The sequence below is a fragment of the Giraffa tippelskirchi genome, chromosome 14 (assembly GCF_054371585.1).
Source record: "Giraffa tippelskirchi isolate mGirTip1 chromosome 14, T2T-mGirTip1v1.2.pri, whole genome shotgun sequence".
In the NCBI taxonomy this organism is placed as follows: Eukaryota; Metazoa; Chordata; class Mammalia; order Artiodactyla; family Giraffidae; genus Giraffa; species Giraffa tippelskirchi.
In genome coordinates this window covers 994,287-1,021,972 of record NC_137288.1, presented here as the reverse complement: position 1 = coordinate 1,021,972, position 27,686 = coordinate 994,287, and the positions used below count along the sequence as shown (strand labels likewise).

The 27,686-nt window shown below is 52.8% G+C and overlaps 1 long non-coding RNA gene across 1 annotated transcript; it reads right to left on the bottom strand.

The window, feature by feature from the left end:
* Window positions 1–19,453: 19,453 nt before the first annotated feature.
* LOC145534204 (uncharacterized) lies at window positions 19,454–24,107 on the bottom strand. Its single transcript, XR_014074339.1, has 4 exons — window positions 23,929–24,107; window positions 23,215–23,662; window positions 21,082–21,175; window positions 19,454–20,391 (listed from the first exon to the last, which is right to left on the bottom strand). It is a non-coding gene; the product is annotated as an uncharacterized LOC145534204 (long non-coding RNA).
* Between the last annotated feature and the right edge of the window lie 3,579 nt (window positions 24,108–27,686).

The window sequence follows — 27,686 nt, the reverse complement described above, 5'->3', positions numbered from 1 at the left end:
CGGGACTCTGGGTCGGAGCCGGGTGTGCTGAGCTCCGTGGCAGCCTCAGACTGGGCCGCCGGGTGTATCCTGGGCGTTGTCTCGGCAGCAGCCCTCCCCGCCTCCGCTTCTCCCCCGGTGGGGCTGATGCCTCCGTGGGCATGCTCACCTGGAGCCTGCACTGGGCCTCACGGGCGGGGGGGTGGTGCTCTGACCCCTCCCTCCGGGAGCTGGATGGGGTGTCCCCGTCCTCGGCCTCATCACGTGGGAAGCTCTGCAACGACAGTGACCGTCAGCCAGCCATGCTGGGAGTTTTCCGAGCTGGGCCTGGCCAGTGGAGCCGCTGCTTCTGCCTGCTCAAACTTCTCTTCCCAGAAGGGTCAGAGACGTGTGTCTGCTCAGATCCCCACCCGGGAGGAAAGAGACCCACCTGAGGGTGTGAGGTCAGCCTGGGTGGCCGGCACTGCCTGCACGCTCCCCATCCCGCCCAGCCTGCTCTCCCCTGGGGTGTGGACACAACTTGTCCGCAGGCTTCTGACCCCACATCCGCCTGGGCTTCCTTGAGGGAGACACACCCCGAGAAACCCGCATCCACACACAGAGGCAAAGGACCCGGTGTTTCCGGGTGGCATGGGAGAGGTGGCCTGGCCCGGCCTGGGGCTCCCCGTGTTACCTTTCTGTTTCTCCGGGCAAAGGGCCAGAGGCCTCTCGGGGGGGCCCTGAGCCAACGTCGACAGGGTGCCCACGCACACTGCCTGGGAGCTCTCCCGAGGCCCCGGCCTCTGGGCAGGGGCAAACAGCAGAACATCTTGGCAGCAAGTGATCTGGCCGGGGGCTCCTCTCCGCTCTGGAGGCCTGGATACCCGGGTTGCGGGTTCTGTTGGGTTCTGTTGCTGGCAGGTGACATCATTCCCTGGGGTTCGTGCTGAGGTCCCTTCCCCAAAACTTCCCAAGGGAATCTCTGGGTTTCTGACTGCTCGAGCACCCCCCTGAGGCCATGTGCAGGCACAGTGACACCCACACAGCCCAGCCCACAGCCCTGGGGAGGCCTGGGTGCAGCCAGGGCCTGAGCTCCGAGGACCACACTGCTCTCAGACCAGGCTCCTTCTTCTCTTAAGTGGTGTGGCCCTGGACAAGCATATGCCCCTCAGGGTTTCCCCAGTCTCTCCATCTGCAGAGTGGTGGTCATTCTCCCATCTGCTTCCTAGGTCTGTCGGCCTACGAGGAGCTCAATGCCTTTCCACCTGGGGCCATACCACGTGGAGCTTGTCTGCTGAGACTTCAGAAAGAAAGATTCCTTCCAGGGCTGACACAGCACAGAATGGGGCAGAACGAGGCCTGGATGCGCCGTGGTACCCAGGAAAAGGCACTCCCCCTCCTGACTGTTTTGAGACCCCGCATCCAAGTTGGAGGCCCGAAAGGAAGACTCGAAGGTCTCCCTCTCTTATAGAAAAGAGTAGCCGACTTTCTGGTCCTCTGTTTCCATTGAGATTCTCTTCAAGTGTCCCAGCTCGGCTTCTGCGGGTGGCTGAGCTTCTAATGGCTCCCTGCGTTCTTGTCTTTTCCTCTCCAAACCTTCCGTCCTTTTCCACCTTCTGGGGTGGACGGGCGCTGTCATTGCTTCCACCTTCGAGACAGATTGATGAAAAGTCTGGACCATCGACTCCTTTCCTCTCTTTGGTTCCGTGTCTCTCTCTGGCTGTGTCCCTCTCTTTTCCTTTCTCAATTCCGTCTGTGTCTTCCTCTTTCTCTCTCGTGTGTGGATGGATGGATGCTAGGAATGCACATGTATATGATTAGATGAGGGTTATGTTTTAGGGATAGGTTAGACGGAGAGAAAGGCTTTAGGTCGGAGTTGGTCATGGGGGAAGGGTCAAGGGTGGTGGTGGTGTTTCTTGGAATCTGAGTGCTGTGCATTCTTCGTCTCTTTCCATATGAACCCCTTCTCAGATACACCACTTGCAAGGAGTCTCTCGTGTTCCGTTTCCTATCTTTTGCATTTCTGAATGCTTAGCTTCTCTGTTGTGAAGAGGTTCCATTGGATGGAAACCCATTGGTGTACTTCGTTTACCTCTTTCGCTTACTTGAAGAGACCCATTTCTACCTCCGCCCAGCAAATGGCAAGGAGACTCTGATGTTAAGGAGCCTTTGACCTACGCTTCTTTCTAGCTATTTCATGACATCAGTCCTTAGGGTGAGGTTTTTCCCCGATATTGAGGTGGTCTGAGATCAAAACCAATAGTGTTCTTCAGATGTAGCTGTCTGGCTTTCCCATGGAGATTTATTGAAGAGGCTTTCTTGTTCCCATTTGGATATTCTCCCCTTCTGTGTCAGAGATGAGTTGACCATGGATGCTGGGGTTTGTTTCTGGACCCTCCACTTTATTCCATCGATCTGGATCTGTGTGTGTTGTTGTATTCCCAATAGCATACTGTCCTGCTGCTGCTGCTGCGGCTAAGTCACTTCAGTCGTGTCTGACTCTGCGCGACCCCATGGCCTGCAGCCTACCAGGCTCCTCCGTCCAGGGCATTTTCCAGGCAAGAGTACTGGAGTGGGTCGCCATTGCCTTCTCCGATACTCTCCTGAGGATCCTAGTTTGGTCGTCTAATTTCCTTTCACACAACCTTGGATGTCCGTATCGGGGCTTTTTCGTCGGATTGGATTGACAATTTAGGCTCTTTTCTGTTTCCATACCCCTTTTGCAATTCTTTGTTCGGTGCGAAAATGCATTGGCATTTTGGGAAGGAATAGCATCGAAGCTGTGGATTGCCTTGTGGGGCTGTGACATCATTTTCCCAATAGGAATTCTTTCAAGCCCTGAGCACAGCTTCTCTTTCCAGTGATTGGTGTGGGCTTGATCTTCCTTCTTCCATCTCTCGCCGTTTTGTGAGAACAGGTCCTTCCTTCCCTTCTGGGTTAGATGGACTCGTGGGTATCACTTCAGTGAATGGCATTGTCAGTGGGGGTGATAATTCCCTTCTCATTGGAAGACTTTGCTGTGAGTGTTAGAAATGCAAGTGATTTCTCTTCCCCTTCCTCCCTGTCCAACTCTCAGAGCCACTGGGAAACAGAGGCCTCATCCACGGTCACACAGGCCTGAGGGGGTGCAACTAGACTGTTGTTTCTTCAGGCCCTCAGTGCTGGACATCATCCGGGATACTCTGTGTGTGTCTTCCTCAGTCTGGTGTCCCTTCAGACCTTTCCCTAGTTTTCACAGGCTTGTTGTGTTGGTGTTCTTTGTCTGTTTGGAGACACATCCTTGATAAGCTTTGTGTTTCCACTCATTCGTCTCGTGATGTATGACCTGTCTTTTGCTTTTGTAATGAGGTCTTTCCCACAGTAGATATCTTTGATTTTGCAAAGTCCACTGTATTTTCTGGGTTTTTTTGTGGACTGCCTTTTAGTTTTGTGTGTGAAGACTGAAAGCACGTGTCCAGTTTCTGCTCATTGTTCTTCTAGATTTGTGACAAGTTTTCATGGGAAGTTTGTCTAGGGATAACTGGAAGTGAACTCGGTGTAAGGTGTCAAGTCTCCATCTCCATTCATGTCATCCCCTGCAGTTTCCAATTCCCTGTTCCTCAGTGGTTTCGGAGACCTTGTGGGAAGTTTGGTTGCATTGGAGTTTGCATTTCCACCTTGATTCGATTCACACTGTTCTGCCTTCAGGGACACTGTCAAGGGGGAGTGAGGAGCAGCCTGCACTTCCAGCAGTGACCACACGGTGGGGCGAGTGCTGCTCTCCCCTCTGGGAGCCCCAGGCCACAGGCATCCCAGTGAGGAACCAGCTCTGTGCTCAGCTGAAAGGAGTTAGTCTCTCAGGAGCCTCTGAGCCCTTGCCTTTGGATCACCCAGGGTGGGCCTTTAGTGTGACGGAAAAAATTGCCCTGAATTCCATGGATGGAAGAGCCTGGCTGTGTAGAGTTCGTGGGTTGCCGTGAATCGGACACAACTGAGGACACAAAAATTCAATAGATTAAAACACTTTTTGAGGGTGGGGGGGAGTGAAAGGGGGTGATGTGGGTTTTTTTGTCTTATATAATAGCCAAGGGAAAGCTAGTTTAAACCTAAATTCACATAGATGCGAAAGGTACAGCTCTCCGTCACCCTATTAAAAAAAAAAAAAAAACTACTAAACTTTTCTGAAAGTTTATTTAGTAGCTTCCTTGAGCAGTTCATTTTGAAGCATTTTTTTTTTTTCTGTGACATTGGCCTCATTAAAAAGTACGGTTTACCTTTACTGGATAATTTTGTTCATTGGTTTCTTAGGGAACCTTGGTAAAATTTGAGTTTCCTGGGGAGTATGGTCACATGACCTGGCCCTGGCCAATCGGTGCGTTCCACCTCCCTGGCCACTGTGATTAGCTCCGGGCTGGGGCAGTGCCCAATCGGGACTCAGGGCCGGGCCTCACCTTGGAAACAAGGAGAAGAAGAGCTCTCGTCCTGCTGGGGTAGGGGAAGGGGTGGGGCTGGTGGAGGTCAGGCTCCAGCAGTGGGAGGGGCGTGAGGTCCGCCTGCGGCAATTGGTGACCTTCCTGCTCCCCTCAGGGCAGAGCCGCCGGCCTGAGAATGAGGGCGCTGCTGAGCCCAGGGGCTGGGATGGCCCGTTGCTGCTGTGGTCCCAGAGCTCCACCCAAGACCTGAGGGAAGCCGTCTGCCCGTGAGTCCTCTCCCACTTGTCTGTCAGCTTGTTTGAACCATGCTGGGTTTTCTGCCCAGCTGGCTAAGGGGAGTCCCTGGAAATGCAAGGGTGTGGGTTTTGGCAGACTTCAGGGAAGTCATGCCAGATGAGCCTTGGAGATTCCGGCTTAATCTGGATTCAGGAGATATCTCTTCCGGCCAGCTAGTAATTGTAGGATAAGCCTAATGAGTCTTCACAGGTTGAAGAGAGTAACGTGCCAAGGTAGCAATCGATGTCCTCATTCGAGAGGATGAAGCTGGTGCTCAGAGGAGGGGGGAACTTGGCCACAGCAAGGAGGTGTGCACCCAGACAGAACCCCCAGATCCGGCCATTGGAGCTCAGGGAGGCCACTGGTGTGGCTTGTCTCTGAGGCAGCGGCCGAGGCACGCAGCCCACCCTGATTCCTGCGGGGGCCTGACTTGTGAAGTGCCATCTGGTAGCTTTGAGACTCACCAAACCAAATTGCACTGGAGAGAGGAAGGACACCTTCCTTCATCCACCCCCCACCCCCGCCGGATTCCCACATACCCTGACCCCTTTCTCTCGATTTCGGAGCCATTTCCAGAGTCCCGCTCATATGACCTCATTCGAAGTGCACTGTGGACGAGCTGCCATCCACAGCTGCTACCACAGCAGCCAAGGGCTTTAGCTCCCGAGTACCTCCCTTCCTTTGGAACTTGGGGGCTCTCTACTCCCCACTTGCACACCACAGACCTTTGCTGAGGATTGTGGGGACCCTCACTCAGTTTGCAGCACGTTGTAGCCATCCCTGTCCTCTCAATACCTCCCTTGAAACTCAGCTTGTGAGCTCCTTTGGAGCAGCGTGGCCCACCTGGCTGCAACGAAAGAGATACAGCTGACAGTGAAACAACAGCTTAGATCTGACAGCCGGAAAGCTCTGTCAAAGGGACCTCCCTCTTCACACCGTAGAGGCTGTAGGAGCCGCCAGTGTTTCGGAACCAGTGCTGGGGCCAAAATGACTCCACAGCTGTTTTTCCTCCTTGGGAGGGTTCTGGCTCGAGTGGGAATGGCTCAAGTCTCCTAAGGTTCTGCAAGCCCACTGTGTGCAGATTCACCGTACACAGAGAGGAGAAGGTGGAGTCCTGCCCTGGAGGAGGTCACAGCTCACGGATGAGCCAGGCAGGCAGGCAGGCAGGGCATGAGAACACCTGAGCTGCCTTCATGAGTGAATGGTGTGGGGGCAGTGGAAGAGAAGCTGGTCTGCTCCCTCCTATGGTGCCCAGGGCAGGTTGTCCCCAGAGGAAACCCTTACGACGGTGAGGACTATCACTGCTGTTTCCCAAGGGGTTCCGTCGGTGCGTATCTTCCCCGGAGTGGTCAGGCCGTCTCTCAAGTACACTGGCCATGGGCATTGCCTCTCCTTGGAACTTCCCATGTGTTTCTCTTTTGTATGCAACATTGATTTTCTAGAGGGATTCTGGGCCACAAGGATGTTGGGTCATTTTCTAGCCTTCTGTCATGAAGAACACTTTCCTGGGTGTTGGGGTGGTTTGTTGTTCCAGCTCCCTTTCTTGGCTTCTTTTGGGAGCTTGTGCGACAAGAGGAGCTCAGCCTCTGCCTTCTGGCTGAGATGTCACCCTTCAAACAGCAATGCCTGCCTGAAGATAATGATGGCATTTGCCAAAAGGGGTTCATTTGGCACATGGTATCTTGAAAGGACGTACACCGTCCTTTCAGCTATCAAAGGCTAGTTCCAATGACATAAATATGAGAACTCTCCAATGGAGTCTTACAGTAGGTGGAGAGTCCAAAAAAAACTCCTTCAGTCATTTCACTGAGAGTCATTGATTGGGGACCCCAAGAATATAGGAAGGAATGCAGAAAGAAAAGATGAAATTGTGTTCAGGATCGGGGGGAGGGATGAACAGGGCGTGCTTGCCTTGAATCCAGGCTTTGTTGGGGGGTGGGGCATAAAGATCGAACGGGTCTGAAACTACAAAGTGGTGATGGTAACACAGTGTCACCAGAGTTACACAACAGTGTTCCCAAATTGCAACAATGATGAAAATGTTTACTAATCCCAACTTAACCAGCAAATATACAGGAAACCATACAGAAAAGAAAACATCACCAGAAAGGTGGAAACAAACCAATTGGAAAGCAGTTCAGGGGAAAGGAACTCCATATCCCATGGGGGTGGACCGAGTTGACGGCGTCCACGGTGAGCAGACAGGGATGGAGGCTGCAGAGCTGACCGCTCCCCTGGACGTGGTGTTTCCGGCAAGGGCTCTGGGTCTCTGTCCAGAGCAGGGGCTCGTTCTCCCTGCAGGGGTGGGTGAATCATCGTGGGCGTCTGGGTGTTGCGCTCAGGGTTCCGCTCGCGTGGTGACATGGGGATCTTTGAGAACCTCTGGGGGCACCTATTGGGAGTCCAGCCTCCTTTGCAATGCCAGAGAGAACTCAGGATGGCTCTGGAGTCGGTGCATATCCAAAGGGGCCCGTCTTGCAGGTAGAGGGGTCCAGGGGACGCTCTCGCGGTGTGGCGGGAAGCCCTGCCTTCTTTTCAGGGTGGCACGGGTATGTCGGGGGACACCTGGGGTCGCCCGCAAGGAGTCAAGCCCCGTTCTGAGCCAGGAGCGGTGTTGGGGCCTGCTCTTAATGCCCTGCAAGGGAAAAGCGCCTCCTCACGCAATGGGCGTGGCATCACGTCGGTTTTCTGGACTTGCGGCGGTGTGTTCTTCAGTTGCTGCGGGTACCCTGGCCCGTCTCCCTTGTGAGCCCAGCGGGGTCGTGGTGCCTCCCTTCGAGCGGGGAGGGGAGCGAGCAGCCCCGGGATTCCCCAGAAGGCCCTGCAGCGCACTGGGTCCGCGTCAAGCATTGAGCTAGGACCCTCGGGGTGGGGAGGGGACAGGTATAGCGGGCTCCTGTGGAGTGGCATAAAGGGAGTCGAGGGGACTCAGCCTTTCTCTCGGGTCACAGCAAGGGGAAATAGGGCTTCATCTCGAATGCAGGGTTGAAGGTCGTGCTTTTCCGCGAGTCGCAGCGGGAGGCGGGGGTTGCCTCTCTGGATCCGATGCGAGGCGCCTCAAGGAGCCTCTCTTGTTGCCTCTGGGAAGTCCCGGCCTCCTTTGCCATTGCCAGGGGCAGCTGGGCTTCCCCTCGAGTCGCTGCAATGCAGTTGGGCCCCATGTGCCATTGCGGGCTTCCTTGGGGACCTTTGGTCTTGGGGCCGGATCTGGTGTCTTGGGGCCTCCTCTGGAGCGTCAGGAGAAGTGACAGGCCTCCTCTTGAGGTGCGAAGGAAAGTAGGGATTCCCGTGGAGGGGACGCAAAGCCGGCGGCCCCCCTCTCGAGAAGAGGTGGCGTAGGGGAGGCGGGGTCTCTCTCGAGCCGCGCCTGGAGACTCAGGGTTCCGCTCGTGTGGGGACACGGGGATCTCGGGGAGCCTCTGGGGCCGCCTAGAGGGAGTGCAGCCTCCTTTCAAGTGCCAGAGGGAACTCCGGATGGCTCTCGAGGCACTGCAGCTGCAAAGGGCCCCGTCTCGCGTTGAGGGGGGCATCCCGTGCTTGTTCTCGGGTTGTGGCGGGAAGCCCTGACTTCTTTGCAGGGTGGCCCGGGTATCTCGGGGGGCACCTGGGGTCTCCCGCAACGAGTCAAGCCCCGGTCCGAGCTGGGAGATGTGCCGGGGCTTTGCTCTCCACGCCCTGCATGGGAAAAGGGCCTCCTCTCGCGATGGGCATGGATTCAGGTGGGTTTTCTCAACATGCTGCAGGGGGCTCTCGAGTGGCGGCGGGTACCCCTGCCAGTCTTCCCCGTTAGCCCAGCGTGGTCGTGGCGCCTTCTTTCGAGCGGCGATGGGAGGGGGCAGCCTCGGGATCCCTCAAGAGCCACTGCAGCGCACATGTCCTCGTCAAGCGTTGAGGCAGGACCCTCGGGGTGCCCCTCGAGGTGGGATGGGGCATCTCGGGGCATCTCTGGAGTGGCATCAAGGGAGTGGAGGGGACGCAGCCTTTCTCTCAGGTCACTGCAAAGGGAAATCAGTCTTCATCTCGTGTGGAGAGTCGAAGCTGGTGCTTTTCCGTGAGTTGCAGCAGGAAGCTGGCTGCGCCTCGGGCGTTCCGGGGTGGGGGGTCTCCTCAGGGAGCCTCTCTTCTTGCCTCTGCGAAGTGCAGGCCTCCTTTGGGGTTGCCAGGGGGCAGCTGGGCTTCCCCTCGAGTCGCTGCACCTGAATTGGACTCGTTTGCCGATGGGGGCTTCCTCGGGGACTTTTCGTCTTGCGGCCGGAACCAGCCTCTTGGGGCCTCTTTTCGAAGCTCAGGAGAGGCGACAGGCCCGCTCTGGAGGTGCGAGGGAATGTAGGGATTCCAGTTGAGTTCAGGTAGGGGATTCGACCCCACTTTCGAGAGGCGGTGGCGAGGGCGACGGGGGGCCCCTCTTGAGCTGCGTCTGCAGGCTCAGGGTTCCGCTCGCCTGGGGACACGGGGATCTCTGGGAACCTCTGGGGGCACCTAGAGGGAGTCCAGCCTCCTTTCCAGTGCTGCAATACAAATGCGTATTTTCAAATCAAAGTCTCTTTATTTGTGCCATTGCTGAACTTGGCTTTTGCTGATAGAGCCGTCGTCTGGGTCACAAACGGGCTTTCTCCTGGCATGCCCAAAGCTGGTGACAGGGACACGGACGGGGATCCTGGCGAGTTATTGTTTTGGAGCGGGTGCTCACACCGTCTGACGTGGGCCTGCGGTCCCCCTCGGATGGGAGTGCATTCCGCTGCTCCGTCGGTGGGGAGTCAATAATCCTTCCTGTCCCCTCCCGTCCGTCCGTCCGTCATCCCTCTCCCAGGCAGGTTCTCAAGAAGTGTGGGCGGGTCCCCTCTCCTGTTTGCGCGGTTGACTCAGCGAAGAAACGCGCACTACGATGGGCTCCGTCTGGCAACGAGTCCCCGTCGGTCGCCCACTAAGCTCCTATGCTGGGGCTGGCTCACTGGATAGCTGATTGGGGGTCGGGCGCCACCTGCCTGTCGGTCGCTTTTTCAGATGGTCTTGGGGCGGGGCGACCACGGATGGAGCCGGCCCGGGCTGGCTAACTCTTGAATGCCTTGAGGCTGTGGAAGGAGGCAGTGTCGGATGGGCACCTTGGGACAGAGATCAAGGGGGCGGGGATGGGTAGCCACTTCGGCTTTTCGGTTTGGGTTGGAAATCTTCTTTTCGTAACTTGATGGATTTGAGAAAATGGGCATTGGAACCCAAGGGAATCGACTTCCTTCTTTCTGGCCTTATCACTTCACATGGGGCAATCCTATTTCTCCCGCCGAGGATGTTGAAACCAAGACATGACAGATCACGCGGGCCCATTTGCTCCAGTGAGTTTCAGGGGCAGAACGCAAGGATCAAAGCTCGCCTCTTGACAGCAAAACCCTGTGCACCCACCCACCCCCCTCCCCCCCCCGGCCAAATTGGAACACTCCTTTGTCTGCCAAAGACAAGTGCTGGCTGGTGGTGGCTGAGGTGAGGGTGGCAGACTCCCGTTTCACGGGAGCGAGCTTGATCCCGGAGGTGATGAGCTCAGAAAACACAAGCAAATATTCAGAAGAATATCCGTGCATGTTGTCCTTTGCCTGACTGTGTCTTTCCGTCTCTGCCCGCACCACCTACACATGCTGCCCACGCCCCCAACGCGTACAGACACGGCACACGCACTCCCCCACAGCCCTACACAGCACCCGCACACACACCGGCCACATCCCGCACACCCACTCACACACACACAGAATTGTCCTTGGCCTGGCTGTCTCTCTGCCCACCCTCCCCACACTCACACCCGCACCCACAGGCGCACACACCCACGTGGCACCCACACACAGCACAGGCACACCTCCCCCACCCAACACTGCCCCCCTACACACACGGTCTTATGCACCACCCCACACAGGCACACACCCCACACGCTCACTCCCACCTCCCACCGCTCCCCCACACACAACCTGTGTTGTCCTTGGCCTGGCTGTGTCTCTCTGCCTCTGTCTCTGCCCGTCTCCCCTCACACCCGCACCCACAGGCGCACACACCCACGTGGCACCCACACACGGCACAGACACCCCACACACACACACACACTGTGTGGTGTCCCTGTCCCTCACTTTCTCCTTCCCTTCCTCATCGTCCCTCTGCCCTTCCCTCCCCTCCCTCCAGCTTCACAGGACAGGGTCCCTCTAAGATGCGTCTGCCTGTTAATACACCCTTGACATGAAGATTTCTACAGTCTGACCCGTCACACCTGTCACCTGGGAGACGGGGGGAGGGTGGTGGTCAAGCATCCTTGGTATGCTAGGTAGAGCTTTCTCTGTGGAAGCTGGAAGCAAACACTGTGTGCCACTTGGGGCATACCTTCCACGGTCTCTAGTGGTTGACACGCCACCCACTTCACTGAGCAAATCCTAGGAGCCTTCACCGAATCTCTTGCAAAATTCTTCAGAACTGTCAGTCTTCCGGTCACCCCCCATCATCAGGGGAGGTGTAGAGGACCGATGGAAAAACGGGAGGATTGACTTCTTCCATGGGATTGGATGAACTGAGGAGTAGGATGCTAAAATGGATGCCTGACTTCTTGATGAAAATACGGTGGGGACGAGACAGGCAGGACGGTCAACTTAGGAGGTCGGGTTGAACGTGTACACATACGACATGTACATCATGTACATCAAACAATCCACAAGCACCTACTAAGCAGCACAGGAAATGTAGGCTTCCTACTTTGGATTAACCTCTAAGGGAAAAGAATCTGAAAACCCGAAATGAGCACGACTTTGTAAACCCACTCTATACTTCATTTCTGCCATAAGAGTGGTGTCATCTGCATATCTGAGGTGATTGCTATTTCTACCAGCCATCTTGATTCCAGCTTGTGCTTCATCCAGCCCAGCGTTTCTCATGATGCTGTACTCAGCATATAAGTTAAATAAGCAGGGTGACAATAGACAGCCTTGATGGACTTCTTACCCTATTTGGAACCAGTCTGTTGTGTTCCATGTCTAGTTCTTACCTGTTGCTTCCAGACCTGCAGAAATACACATTTCTCACTACTTTTGTTGTTGTTGTTGTTGTTGTTAATTCCCTAACCTGAGTGAAAAGCGCGAGAGACAGAGAGAAGAGGGGGAGGGACAGGCAGACAGGCAGGGGGGAAAAATAATCATAATCATAATCATAATCATAAAAAAAAGGACCTTACCGTTAAATCTGTTGCTTTCCAGATCCAAAGAGACCATAAAGGACCGGAAAGGACATAATGTTTAAAATGTGAATTGGAAAAGACGGACATCCACTTGGTCACTTCAAACAATAATACCCCTGTCAGCAGAATAGAATCGTTTCTCTTTTTCTCTCTACCTGGTCCTTCCAGATTTCAGAAACTCTCAGTGAGGATTCTTATCTCCTTGGCTATAGAGTGATTTCCACACGTTCCTTAGGGGCCCAGAGGATGTTTCCATGAAACGGGGATACAAACTTCTGGGTAGGAGATTCCTGGGCTACGCGTGTTTGTTCCTTTGCCTGTTGTGCTTCCCCCGAAAGTGGGACTGGATCCTGAAGTTTTCTGAGTTGCCTCCGATATTGGGGGACAACCCTCTCTGGGGGGACATTTCCCACCATCTCTTGCCCTTCTGACGGAGAACTCAAAAGGTCCTGTGCCTGAAGCTCTGCAGATGGAAGCTAGAGTGAAGGAGGAAACAGACAGAGCTGGACTCCATCTTAGGCCAGGCTGCGAACATGAGGCTACACGCACGGTCACCCTCCCAATGGACTCTGAACTTTGTGCCCAGTGTCTATACAAAGGGCATACCAATGGAAAACCGGACACACACACACACACACACACACACACGGATAAAACAGCCTTTAGGGCTTGTACTTGGACTCTCCATGGCCTAAAAGAATATGCTAATTATCTCTGTCACAGAACAAAGTCATCAATTCCATTATGTGTATCAGGATATGACCACAGGCCTATGGATAAATGTCCACTGTGTATCTAGTCTTATAACACATGAATGATGGGGTTATTGGGATTGTCTTTACCCTTCCTTTGTTTAGGTAAGTCTCAAGGAATTTGGGGTGGTGGGTTCAGACACATACCCCTGAGGTATAAAAGATTTTCACGAATGCTGGTCAGGGTCCTTGGCTAAGAGAAGACTCTGCCTTGGGCCTGCCGGTGTAATAAACTGCGCTCCACTACCTGCATGGTCCTTCTGAGTGGGTTTGTTTCCCAGAACGCGTGGCTACAACAAGAGAACTTGGTGAACATTTCTGACAGAGCTTCCTTGGTGGCTCACACGGTCAAGAGTCTGCCTGCGATGCAGGAGACCCGGGTTCCATCCCCGGGCCAGGAAGTTCTCCTGGAGAAGGACATGGCAACCCGCTCCAGGACCCGACCCTGACATCTAGAAATCTCCTTTACTGACTCCCCTTCCACCGACTGGTTTCGAATCCGCTCCAGGGATGAACCTGTGTGTTTCCTTGGTTTCCTTGCAAGTGCCTCTGGGGAAATACCTGATTGCTTGCACACCAGGCCTGCTTTCCTGAACCCGTCCATCGACATCACAGCCTCCTGAGAGGAGATATGAGAACTGGTTCACTGAACGGAGGATCTGTGCTCAGAAACTCTTTCCACGACAGGGAGGCCCATAATAACTAACTTATTTGGTCCCTCCCTCCTTCCCTCGTTCCTTCCTTCTTTCCTTCTGGATTTTCTTTTCTTTCTTTCATTCATTCATTCTTTCTGTCTTTCTTTCTTTTTTTCTTTCTGTCTTTCTCTCTTTCTTTCTTTCTCTCTTTGTCTTTCTTTCTTTCTCTGTCTCTCTCTATTTCTTTCTATCTTTCTCTTTCTTTCTCTCTCTCTCTCTTTCTTTTTCTCCTTCCTTTTTCTCTTTTTCTCTCACGCACACCTGCCGTCTCTCACATACACGTGTACACACACACATTCACACACACACTCAGTCACCAGCTCAGCTTTTCATGGGTTCCAGACAAGTGTCAGAGGAGGGAACTTCTGGGATCCAGAGTAGGCTGCTTCCCCCACCCCACACCACCCCACCTCACGCACACACCCCTCCTTGCCCTGTGGAGTGTTTTGGATTCAAGTGACTTAAGAACCGGCCAGCGCCAAAGGAATGCTCTGCCCCTCCCTCCTTTTCTGTCTCTCTGAAGGCAGGCAGGAAGGAAAAACTCCTCCCACGGAGGAAGATGTCAAGTGATGATGGCTGCTTTGACGCACGTCCGTGATCCTCACATGCATTAGCGGGGTTTCCTGGGTTACGAAAAGGAGGAGACTCCTTTGGCCTGACACAAGGCGAGTTTGTCCCTCAGCCTCCCTCCCCACCCCCCAGCACCTTTCCTCCGCCGGTGCTGAAGGGGCAGACTCAAGGTGGAGAAATGGGGGTGGGGTCGGCGTGGATCACCATTCAATAGAGAGAAGCTTGAAGCAAAGTCCAAAGGCTCTTCCTTGACTGGAAAGCTTTCTGCATTTGAATGAAGCTATCCAAGAGGGGCCCTGCAGGGGGAGCGGGAGCGGGAGGGGGAGAGGGGAGGGTGGCGGTGGGGGTGGGGCCCAGGCTGAGGAAGCCCTCTGGAGGGGGCGGGGTCATGCCCCCAACTCCTGCAACTCGACCCCTTCAAGGAAACTTCTGCAGTGTCTCCTGTCCAGGGGAATCATCAAAGTTGGCCTGTTTCTGAAAAAGGCCCAAGTCACAGCTGTGATGGATTCTCTGGATCTCTTGACACATGGATTGACCTGCACCCTCCCATCCTGGCAGATCCTTTGGACATGCCTGAAGAGGTCTTTGGCCTCTGCCAGAAAACAAGCCAAGATAGACAAACAAATACTTTCTTGTCTAGTTTTGTTGAACAGGTCGAAAACGATGCATCGCCTTGGATTGGAGAGAAATCTGCTCCTCTCGCACGCCTGAAGGCAGGAAGTTCTCAGTGGGACAGAACCTGCCTTCACGTCTCAGCGGGACCACCGGGGGACGGTCCCCTGGCCCTGCGCACCCCCAAATGCTAGCCCAGATCCCCTGTATCCTCTCCCCAAAGCCCCCACCTCCCCAAGCCCCCAGCCACTGAGGGGGAGCCAGGGAGGGATAGCAGTCTCAGCCCCAGTTCTGAGATGTCACTTATGAAACCACCCTAGCTAGGCCGAGATGCCAGATGTGGCTGCCCTTCTGCTTCATGTCCATCTCCATCAGCCATGCCCAAAAGGCAAGTGAAATAATTGACAGCAAAGAGCGCACCCAGAAAATGCAAAACGATCCTCCTGAACACCAAACTACCATTTTTATTGATCCACGGTAGAGGTTGTTGATATCCCCACATGATGCATGAATAGTATTCACATGGACTCAATTTCTTTTCACTTTTCCTGGGTGTCCTATCCAGACAGATCACGTGGGCCAGAAAGCAAACACAGAAGAGAACAAAACCCAAAACCACAGCCAAGGCAAGGGTGTGCTGAACCACAGGAACTCACAGATCCTATGAGGTGACCCAGATTCTGAAGAAGCGTTTGTGCTCACGTATTTCTGTGGAGGTTGAAAGGGACACTCACCAGCGATGCAGATGCCACGCGAGTGGCCAGAGATGTTTCTTCATAAGATCTCTTGGGATGTCGCGTGGTGCCGGTTGCAGGGGCACCCTGGGAGGCCCGATCTAGCAAAAAGTCCAAAAAGTCGTCATGTGGGGCAGGCAAAGAATGGTTTCTTGCAGGGCCGGGCGAGGAGAATTCAGGGGCCCATGCCTCCAAGTCCCACACGCCTTGAAAGGGTTCCACGTAGCGTTCTGAAAGGCCAGGTGATGGAGGGAAGGGTTTTGTGGCTGCAAAAAACATCTAGCTGGAGGAATTCTTTTTCTTTGGTGATGGTTCACCCCGTAGGTCAGGTCATGAGGTTCCTAGACACTTTCCATGGGGCAGATGTTCACAGGAGGAGTGGGAACAGGAGGGTGGTGGACTCGCAAGCCACCCTCCTGTTCCCACTGCTCCCCTCCGATAACTGGAGGTCGAACTAGATGGGCCTCTGACCACACACATCGCTGGGTTTACATCATGCCGGTTTGACCTTTGGTTCTCACAACCTGGCACTCTTGCTGCTTCTAGAAGTGTCCTAGAGAAGAAGACGTCGGGTTCCGTATTAGATCAGCTTCTTTGACGTGATCCTTTGGAGTCTGTGGCTTTGGCTTCAGATGAAGCATGCTGCCTGTGGTATAGCCTGGCCAGGAAGCTCATCCAAGGATTCCTAAGGATTTCGCAAGCCTCCAGGATTTTGTTTACGAAAGGCGTTTTCTGGAACCAGGCAACTTGGGAGAACGTGTCACTGGTCTGGAAAAAGGAAGGCCACTGTCAGAGGGTTCAGTGACCTTTACTCTCCCTCCTTTCATTTGAAAGGTTTCTTCTTTTTTCTCTCCCGCCCCCAAAACGCACAGGCGCCAGCACCCGGGTAGGGCTCCCACAGGGTCTGGGAATGTCAGGGCACCCTCCACATGGCTATTCTGTCACGTTTGCTCTGCAGGAGAGAGCTTGCGAGACTAGGCCTGGCCTGACTCGGGAATTAAGGCACTGGCATCAGCCCCATTGTCCTGGCATCTGAAGAGCCCCACACTTGCTGCGAGAGGGAGGAGTGAAAACCCACTCTCTGAGGCTGCCTTCCTCCCTCCAAGGAAGAGAGCCTGCCAGGCCGCCTTCAGGCTGAAAGTCACATGGGGCTGGGAAGTGCTAGCTGGGAATTCAGTTTTTAGGAGCCGTAGCGAATAGGCCCCAGCACATGAGCAGGGCTCCCACAGTGCCCCTGAATGTCAAGACACCCTCCATAAGGCTGTTCCGATACGTTTACCCTGCAACAGAGAGCTCGTGAGACTGGGCCTGGCCTCACTGGGGAATTGAGGCCCTGGGAGCAGCCCCATTGTTCTGGCGTCTGAACAGCCCCACAATTGCTGTGCGAGGGAGGACTGAAAACCCACTCTCTGGGGCTGCCTTTCCTCCCTCCACGGAAGAGATCCTCCCAGGCTGCCTTCGGGCTGAAAGTCACATGGGGCTGGGAAGTGACAGCTGGGAAGTTAGTTTTTAGGGGCCATGGCCGCTGGGCACACGTGCCCTTTAAGGGCTCCCACACTGCCCGGAAATGTCAAGGCACCCTACATACGGCGGTTCTGTCACATTTGCTATGGAGGAGAGAGCTCGAGAGACTAGGCCTAGCTTGACTCTGGAATTGAGGTAGTGGTTGCAGACTTTTGTTCTGGGGTCTGAAGAGCCCCACACTTGCTGTGCGAGGGAGGACTGAAAACCTACTCTCAGGGGCTGCCTTTCCTCCCTCCAAGGAAGAGAGCCTGCCAGGCCGCCTTCAGGCTGAAAGTTACATCAGGCTTGGAAGTACTAGCTGAGAAGTCAGTTTTTAGGGCCCATGGCCGCTGGGCCCATGCGTCCGGGTAGGGCTCCCACACTGCCCTGGAACATCAAGGCCCTCTCCAAACAGATGTTCCATCATGTTTGCTCTGCTGGAGAGAGGTTGCAAGACTAGGCCTGGCTTGACTCCAGAATTGAGGTAGTGGTTGCAGACTTTTGTTCTGGCGTCTGAAGAGCCCCACACTTGCTGCACGAGGGAGGACTGAAAACCCACTCTCAGGGGCTGCCTTTCCTCCCTCCAAGGAAGAGAGACTGTCAGGCCACCTTCAGGCTGAAAGTCACATGGGGTAGTGAAGTGCTAGCTGGGAAGTCAGTTTTTATGGTCCATGGCCCCTGAGCACATGCGCACAGGAAGGGCTCCCACACGGCCCAGGAACATCAAGGCACCCTCCACACGGCTGTTCCAACATGTTTGCTCTGCAGGAGAGAGCTCGCGAGACTAGGCCTGGTGTGACTCGGGAATTGAGGCCCTGGGAGCAGCCCCATTGTTCTGGCGTCTGAAGAGTCCCACATTAGCTCTGTGAGGGAGGACTGAAAACCCACTCTCTGGGGCTGCCTTTCCTCCCTGCACGGAAGAGAGCCTGCCAGGCCGCCTTCGAGCAGAAAGTCACATGGGGCTGGGAAGTGCTAGCTGGGAAGTCAGTTTTTAGGGGCCATAGTGCATAGGCCCCAACGCCCGGGTAGGGCTCCCACCCTGCCCGGGAACGCCCAGGCACCCTCCACAGGGCTGATCCGTCATGTTTGCTCTGTCGGAGAGAGCTCGCTAGAGTAGGCCTGACCTGACTCGTGAATTGAGGCCGTGGGAGAAACCCCGGAATTCTGGCGTCATGGGACCCGAGGCCATGATCTTAGCTTTCTGAATGTTGAGCTTTAAGCCAACTTTTTCACACTTCTCTTTCACTTTCATCAAGTGACTCTTTAGTTCTTCTTTACTTTCATGCCATAAGGGTAGTGTCATGTGCATATTGGAGGTTATTGAGACTTCTCCCGGCATTCTTGATTCCAGCTTCTGCTTCTTCCAACCCATCGTTTCTCATGATGTACTCTGCATAGAAATGAAATAAGCAGGGTGACAATATACACCCTGGAACACTCCTTTTCCTATTTGGAAGCAGTCTGTTGTTCCATGTTCAGTTCCAACTAGCTTCCTGACCTGCACTGCATGCGGGTTGCTCAAGAGGCAGATCAGGTCGTCTGGTATTCCCATCTCTTGAATTTTTCACAGTTTATTGCGATCCACACAGTCAAAGGCTCTGACATCGTCAGTAAAGCAGAAATAGATATTTTATCTGGAACTCTCTTGCTCTTTTGATGATTCCACGAATGTTAGCATTTTGATCTCTGATTGCTCTGCCTTTTCTAAATCAAGCTTGAACATCTGGAAGTTCACGGTTCACGGTCCAGGCTCCAGTGTGATGTGGTGCTGCTCCCTGAGTTCTTCCCATCTCCACCAGGAAAAGAGCTCTCGGGAGCTGCAGGTCTATTAAACCACAGGTGCCTGATTGTCAGAATGACACAAGGGCTAACAACATTCATCATGAAATATATTGAACAAAATGACAGAAGTACAGATGAGGCAGGGAATGGGAAGCAGTAGGATTGACTGCTTTTCAGGACTTTAGCAGAAATGTATCCGAAATATCTCCACAGCAGCTCAGGAGAGCCCACATGGAGGAAATACAATGGACAACCAGGCTGTGGGTCTAATTTGCTGAGGAGATGAATCTACACTGTCCAGGCCCCAGAGACCAAAGTCCCCATCCACCAACCTTACTGTGAGCATGCAGACTCCAAAGGAAGAAACACAGACCTTGCCTTTGGAAGTCGTAGCCAGACTGAATGTTGGACTTGCTCAGCATGGTCAGTGGTCACTATGGACCCAGTCCCTCCTCCATGCTCAGATCCTCTGTCCTCACTGTAACACACATGGTTCACTACAGAGAACTTTCCAGGGGTACTTGTGTCCATGGCTGCTGCTGCTGCTGCTGCTACATCGCTTCAGTCGTGTATGACTCTGTGGGACCCCATAGACGGCAGCCCACCAGGCTCCTCTGTCCACAGTATTCTCCAGGCAAGAATACTGGAGTGGGTCGCCATTTCCTTCTCCTCTTGTGTATACTAGAATCTCCCAAAAGTCAAATATGACGAGAAGATGCAGAAAACGACACCTGCCTCTGGGGTGCTTAACAAATTACAGAAGATCTGAAGTCCTTGATACTTGGGATTTTAGGAAATGCTTCTTAATATGTAAATAGAGAAAGGAGGCCCACTGGAACTCTTTGGTATCCATTGGGTGAGTAATTAAATTGGATCCTTACCTCACAAAACATGACCAAAGCAATTAGACACATAAGAAGAATGAACAATTGAAAGAAAAACTTGAGAAATTTTACAACAATTTTTGAGTCGTGAATATCTTTTTTTTTAATTGAAGTATTGTTGCTTTTTAATGTTGTGTTAGTTTCATGTGTACAGCAAAGTGAGTCAGTGATTCCCTGTTTCCATTGCTTCTGGGCCATGTCATCTACTCAGAACTGCCAACACTCCTGAAAACATGGAGCAGAACGTGGCGGTGCTCGTGGGTGGTTTTTGGCTGAATACGTTATTCTAATATGACACAAACAACAAGCCTAGAGCCTGGGAGAGGATCTCCAAACCTATCTTCAAACAGGAAGACTTGCTCCCCTGAACCTGGGTGCGTAAAACAGGGCTTGGAAGGGAAAAGGTGTGTCCAGAATATTTTATCTGTAAAGGACAGTGTGGTGTGCAGAGAGGATGCACAGACATGTCCCAAGACCCAGAGCATGTGGACACCATGACTGGACCCTCAGCCCTGCTCTTGGGGCATCGCATAGTCACCAGCCCTGGCACAGGGTGAGCAGCTTAGGAGTTTCCTGGAGAGTATGGTCACATGAGCTGGCCCTGGCCAATTGGTGTGTTCCACCTCCCTGGCCCCTGTGATTGGCTCCAGACTGGGGCAGTGCCCAATCGGGGCCCAGGGCCGGGCCTCTCATTGGAACCAAAGGGAAGACAAGCTCTCGTCCTGCTCGGGTAGGAGTAGGGGTGTGGCCGGGGGAGGTCAGGCTCCAGCAGTGGGAGGGGCGTGAGGTCCGCCTGGGGCAGTTGGTGACCTTCCTGCTCCCTTCAAGGCAGAGCCGCTGGCCTGAGAATGAGGGCACTGCTGAGCCCAGGGGCTGAGATTGCCAGTTGCTGCTGTGGTCCCAGAGCTCCACCAGAGACCTGAGGGAAGCCATCTGCCCGTGAGTCGTCTCCTGCTTGTCTGTCAGCTTGTTTGAACCATGCTGGGTTTTCTGCCCAGCTGGCTAAGTGGAGTCCCTGGAAATGCAAAAGTGTGGGTTTGGGCTGACTTCAGGGAAGAAATGCCAGATGACCCTGGGAGACTCCAGCTGAATCTGGATTCAGGGGATATCACTTCGGGCCAGATATTAATTGTAGGATAACCCTAATGAGTCTTCATAGGATGAAGACAGTAACCTGCTAAGGTAGCAATAGATATCCTCATTTGAGATGATGAACCTGGTGCTCAGAGAAGGGGGTAACTTCGTAAGAGCAAGTAGGTGTGTATACAGACAGAACCCCCAGATCCAGTCATTGAGCTCAGGGAAGCCACTGGTGTAGCTTGTCCCTGTGGCAGGGGCCAAGGAATGCAGCCCACCCTGGTTACAGTCGGGGCCTGCCTTGGTAACTGCCATCTGGTAGCTTTCAGACTCAGAAAACATAATTGCACTGGAGAGAGAAAGGACACCGCGCTTCATCCACCTCACCATCCCCTCCGGTTTCCTACATACCCTGACCCTTTTCTCTTGATTTCTGAGCCATTTCCAGAGTCCTGCTCATGTGACCACATTTGATGTACAGTCTTCAAGAGCTGTCATCTGGAGCTGCTACAACAGCAGCCAAGGGCCTTTGTCCCTAGAATCTCTCTTCCTTTGGAACGTGGGGGCCCTCTACTTCCCACTTTCACATCACAGACCTTTTCTGAATATTGTGGGGTCCCTCACTCACTTTGCAGCACATTGTAGCCATCACTGTCCTTTCAATACCTCCTGTGAAACTCAGCTTGTGAGCTCTTTGCAGCAGCGTGGTCCACCTGGCTGCACTGGAAGAGAGAGAGCTGACAATGAAACAACAGCTAAGATCTGACAGCCGAAAAGCTCTGTAAAACAGGACCTGATTCTTCACACCATAGACGCTGTAGGAGCCGCCAGAGTTTCAGAACCAGTGCTTGGGCCAAAATGACTCCACAGCTGTTTTGATTCCTGGGGAGGGTTCTGGCTCCAGTGGGAACAGCTCAAGTCTCCTGAGGTGCTGAAAGCTCACTGTGTGCAGATTCACGATACACAGAGAGGAGAAAGTGGAGTCCTGCCCTGGCGGTGGTTACAGCTAATGGATCAGCCAGGCAGGCAGGCAGGGCATGATAACACCTGAGCTGCCTTCATGAGTGAATGGTGTGGGGGCAGAGGACGAGAAGCCGGTCTGCTCCCTCATGTGGTGCCCAGGGCAGGTTGTCACCAGAGGAAACACTTACGACTGTGAGGACTATCGCTGCTGTTTCCAAAGGGTTTCCATTGGTGCATGTCTTCCTCTCAGTGGTAAAGCCGTCTCTAAAGTACACTGGCCATGGGCATTGCCTCTCCTTGGAACTTCCCATGTGTTCTCTTTTTTATGGAACATTGATTTTCCAGAGGGTTTCTGGGCCACAAGTGTGTTGGGTCATTTTCTAGCCTTCTCTCATGAGGAATGCTTTACTGGGTGTTGGGGTGGTTTGTTTTCCCAGCTCCCTTTCTTGGCTACTTTTGGGGACTTGTGCAACAAGATGAGCTCAGCATCTGCCTTCTGGCTGAGATGTCACCCTTAAAACAGGAATACCTGCCTGGATATTATGATGGCATTTGCCAAAAGGGCTTCGTTTGGCACATGATATCTTGAATGGACGTACACCATCCCTTCAGATATCAAAGGCTAGTTGAAATGACATAAAGAGGAGAATTCTCAAATGTAGTATTACAATATGTGGAGAGTCTGAATAAAAAAGTCTTCAGTCATCTCATTGATAGTCATGATTGAGGACACCCAGAATATAGGAAGGAACGAAGAAAGAAATAATCATGTGTGTTCAGGATTGGGGGCACGGATGAAGAGTGCGTGCTTGCTGTGAATACAGGATGTGTTGGGAGGTGGGGCATAAAGATTGAAAGGGTCAGAAACTACAATGTGGTGATGGTAACACAGCATCACCACAGTTACACAACAGTGACCCCATAGTGCAAAAATTATGATAAAATTTACTAATCCAAATTTAACCAAAAAAAAAAAAATACAGGAAGCCATAAAAAAAAATCACAAATGCAAAGAATTTCCAGGGAAAGGAACTCAATCTCCCCTGGGTGGAACCAAGTTGATAGCATCGACAGTGCCAGACAGGGATGAAAGCTGCAGAGCCGACCACTGCCCTGGACATGGTGTTTCCAGCAAGGGGTCTGGGTCTCTGTCCAGAGCGGGGGCTCGTTCTCCCTGCAGGGGTGGGTGAGTCATCATGGGTGTCTGGGTGTTGCTCAGGAGCCAGGGCCGGCTCTCCCTGCCGAGGCAGTGACTCCTCCTCTTCCTCGGGTTCTTCTGCCAAAGCCCGAGCAGGTGCAGGTGCACATGGAGGTGGAGGTTCTCGCTGAGGGGGTGGGACATCAGTGCCTGGGGCTGGGGGTCCTGCAGGCACGGAGATCCGATCTGCCCGGTGTGCTGGCCAGTACTCAGCTGGCCTGGTGTCTCTGCGAGGGCAAGTCTCGGTTCTCCATCTGCCCTCAGTGGATCCCTGGGTCCTGCACCTGGAGCCACCACCTCTGTAGGGACAGGTCTGGGAAGTGGAGCCTGGTTGAAATTGGAGGCCAGTGCTAGAGCTGGGAGAGAAGAAAATTTTCCCCACAGGCCAGATTTGTCATGTTCATATCCAGGGACAGAAATATTCCACGAGATTACCAAAGAATACCCAGGGTAGGATGTCTTTTCTGACTGACGTGTGCGAGATGGGTGCTGTGAGGCTAGACTTTGCTCCAGGCCCAGCACCGACTTTCAGGGACTCGTCGCTGTGTAGCTCAGCACCCCTCGCCACACACTCCCATGCACCAGCCCCAGCGTCCTCACCTCTGTGCTCTGCTGAGTTGTGCTCCAGGTCCTCCTGCTGCCTCAGAGGCCGGGGTTCTCGGGGCTCTGGCTCAGAGCCAGCTGTGCTGAGGTCCGTGGCAGGCTGGGAACGGGCCACTGGGTGTATCCTGGCTGGTGTCTGGGCAGCAGGCCTTCCCTGCTTCCTCTTCATCCTCATTTCGGCTGAACCCTCTGTGGGCACGCTCACCTGCAGCCTGCACTGGGCCTCACGGGCAGGGAGGTGGTGCTCCGACCCCTCCCTCGGGGAAGTGGATGGGGTGTATTGTCATTGGCCTAATGATGTGGGAAGCTCTACAATGACCATGACCGTCAGCCAGCCCTTCTTGGAGTTTTGTGAGCTGGGCCTAGCCAGTAGAGCTGCTGCTTCTGCCCGTTCGAAATTCTCTTTCCAGAAGGGGCAGAGACGTGTGTCTGCTCAGATCCCCACCTGGGAGGAAGGAGACCCACCTGAGGGCGTGAGGTCAGCCTGGGCGGCCAGCGCTGCCTGCACTGTCCCCATCCTGCCCAGCCTGCTCTCCCCTGGGGTGTGGACACAACTTGTCCACAGGCTTCTGACCCCACATTCACCTGGGCTTCCTTGAGGGAGACACACCCTGAGAAACCCGCATCCACACACAGGCAAAGGACCCAGTGTTTCCGGGTGGCATGGGAAAGGTGGCCTGGCCTGGCCCGGCCTGTGGCTCCCCGTGTTACCTTTCTCCTCCTTCGGGCAAAGGGCCAGAGGCCTGTCAAGGGGCCCTGAGCCAGCGTCAACAGGGTTCCCACACACTCTGCCTGTGAGCTCTCCTGAGGCCCCGGCCTCTGGGCAGGGGCAAACAGAACATCTTGGCAGCAAGCGATCTGGCTGGGGGCTCCTCTCCACTCTGAAGGCCTGGATAACCCGCGTTCCAGGTTCTGTTTGGTTCTGTTGCTGGGAAGTGACATCATTTCCTGGGTTTTGTGTTGAGGTCCCTTACACAAAGCTCCCTAAGAGAGTCTCTGTGTTTCTGACTGGTCAACCACCCCCTTAGGCCATGTGCAGGCACAGTGACACCCACACAGCCCATGCCACAACCTTGGGGAGGCCTGGGTGCAGCCAGGGCCTGAGCTCGGAGGACCCCGCTGCTTTCAGTCCAGGTTCCTCCTTCTTATAAGTGATGTGGCCCTGGACAAGCATATGTCCCTCAGGGTTTACCCAGTCTCTCCCTCTGCAGAGTGGGTGTCATTCTCCCATCTGCCTCCTAGGTCTTTCGGCCTAGGATTACCTCCATGCCTTTCCACCTGGGGCCGATATCCCATGGAGCTTCTGTGCTGAGACTTCAGAAAGAAAGATTCCATCCAGGGCTGACATAGCACAGAATGGGCCATAACAAGGCCTGGATGGGCTGTGGTACCCAGGAAAAGGCACTCCCCCTCCTGTTTTGAGACTGCGCATCCAAGTTGGAGGACCAAATAGAAGACTCGAATGTCTCCCTCTGTTACAGAAAAGAGTAGCCAACTTTCTGGTCCTCTGTTTCCATTGAGATTCTGTTGAAGTGTCCCAGCTCGGCTTCTGTGGTTGGCTGACCTGTTAATGGATCCCTGCGTTCTTGTCTTTTACTCTCATAACCTTGGGTCATTTTCCCCCTTCTGGGGTGGATGGGCACTGTCATTGCTTCTAACTTTCAGATAGATTGATGAAAAGTCTGGACAATCTACTCCTTTCCTCCCTTTTCTTCCCTGTCTCTCTCTGGATGTGTCTCTCTTTTTTCTTTCTAAATTCAGTCTATGTCTTCCTCTTTTTCTCTCGTGTGTGGATGGATGGATGCCTATGGATGCACATGTATATTATTAAATTAGGGTGATTTTTTAGGGGTAGGTTAGTGTGAGATAAAAGCTTTAGGTTGGAGTTGGTATTGGTGAAAATGTCAAGGGTGGTTGTGGTGTTTCTTGGAGACTGAGTGCTGTGTGTTCTTAGTCTCATTACATATGAACCCCTTCTCAGATACACCACTTGTAAGAAGTCTCTCATGTTCAGTTTACTATCTTTTGGATTTGTGAATGCTTAGCTTTTCTGTTGCGAAGATGTTCAGTTGGTTGGAAACCCATTGGTGTACTTCTTTTTCCGTTTCCTTTACTTGAAGAGAGCGATTTCTGCTTCCACCCACGAAATGTGAAGGTGACTCTGATGTTAAGGAGCCTTAGACCTACGCTTATTTGTAGCTATCTCATAACATCAGTCTTTAGGTTGACGTTTTTCACCGATATTGAGGTGGTCTGAGATAAAAACCAATAGAATTCTTCAGATGTAGCTGTCTGGTTTTCCCATGTACATTTATTGAAGAGGCTTTCTTGTTCCCATTTGGATATTCTCCCCTTCTGTGTCAGAGATGAGTTGACCATGGATGCTGGGGTATATTTCTGGACTCTCAATTTTATCGCATTGATCTGGATCTGTGTGTTGTTGTATATTACCAGTAGGCTACTGTCATGCTGCTGCTGCTAAGTCGCTTCAGTTGTGTCTGACTCTTTGCTACCCCATGGCCTGCAGCCTACCAGATTCCTCCGTCAAGGGTATTTCCCAGGCAAGAATATTGGAGTGGGTTGCCATTGCCTTCTCCAATAGTGTCCTCAGGATCCTACTTTTGTAGTCTAATTTCCTTTCACACAACCTTGTATGGCCATCTTGGGGCTTTTTCGTCGGATTGTATTGAATATTTAGGCTCTTTTCTCTTTCCATATACCTTTAGGAGTTCTTTGTTCACTGTGAAAATCCATTGGTATTTTGGGAGGCATAGCATCGAAACTATGGATTACCTGTGGGGGTGTGACTTCATTTTTTCAACAGGAATTCTTTCAATCCATGAGCACAACCTATCTTTCCACTGGTTTGTGTGGATTTCATCTACTTTCTTCCATCTCTTGCAGTTTTCTAGAACAGAACCTTCCTTCCCTTCTGAATTAGATGGACTCGTGGGTATTTCACTTCACTGAAAGGCATTGTCAATGGGGGTGATAATTCCCTTCTCATTGGAAGACTTTGCTGTGAGTATTAGAAATGCAAGTGATTTCTCTTCCCCTTCCTCCCTGTCCATCTCTCAGAGCCACCGGGAAACAGAGGCCTCATCCAGGGTCACACAGGACTGAGGGAATGCAACTAGACTGTTGTTTCTTCAGGCCCTCAGTGCTGGACGTCATCCAGAATACTCTCTGTGTGTCTTCTTTGGTCTGGTGTCTCTTCAGACCTTTCCCTAGTTTTAACAGGCTTGTTTTGTTAGTGTTCTTTGTCTGTTTGGAGACAAATCCTTGGTAAGCTATGTGTTTGCAATTATTTTTCTCAAGGTGTATGACCTGTCTTTTGCTCTTGTAATAAGGTCTTTCCCACAGTAGATATCTTTGATTTTACAAAGTCCACTGTATTCTCTGGGATTTTTTTGTTTGTTTGTTTGTTCGTTTTTGTCTCCTTAGTTTGCCTATCTTTCTCTTTCTATACACTAACATTAGGTAGATGAAGTATGTCACCCTGATGAATTAGTGGACTTATGTACAGTGTCTCCTCTGTGGCTCAGAAGAACAGTTGTCCCAGGTCACCAGAGACAGGAAATACAGCGTGTCTCCTGTGTAGGCTGAATGTGGTGTACTGTTGGATGTACCATCGTTGCTGTGGGCATGCTTTTGGGTCTGGTTGACCACCAGTGCAGCTGACCTTGAGCCCCACCTCAACAGTTGCAGATGTGTTTCTGGCTGGAGCTGATCTGGAGTGGGAACCACCTTGAGGGGATGCAAGTCATGGCAGAGTCCACCCACTGTTTGTGGTAGGGATGGAGTCTATTGTGGGGGAATCCAAGCCCTCGGGGGGAAGCCATTTTGGAGGTGCGTTGTGGGCATGGCTGGGTTGGATATGTGGTGTTTCACTGGGAACAGAGAGACTGGCAGGGCAAGCAGTGCCAGCAAGGTAAGTGGGGAATGTCAGAAATATCTCCTGCTAGCACTGGGCCAGCTGTGTACAGGGAGGATTTTTTAAAAAGTCAGTGATTTTTCATCCCTAGAGAAAGTTCCAACAAATCCTTGCCCCTTTGGCACTTGTCCTAAAATCAGTCCATGATTCTTTTTCCCATATTACCCATGTACTTTTAAAGCTGCTGCCTGTGAGCTGATTTTCAGCATGAGTACTTTGGCATAAGCATATTACGTGCTAGGGCCCACATGGGATCTCATTGATAAGATGGCTCGTTATGATGATCTCACAAAGAATAAATCACAGTGATCTGTGAAACTGACCAAATTGCCCAAATGGCATCCTGTAATCTCACTGGTGCCTATCTTCTCAAAGCTGTGAGACCACAAGATTCCAGACCTCTGGCTATGTGATAATCCCTTCAGAGAATTTTCCACTGGTAGGGTATAAGAAGGACTCCATCAGAAAGGGAGAAGCCTGGTTCTCCTTAAGAGCCACTCACCCTCTTTTTTCCCTCTGATAAATTTCCTTTTCT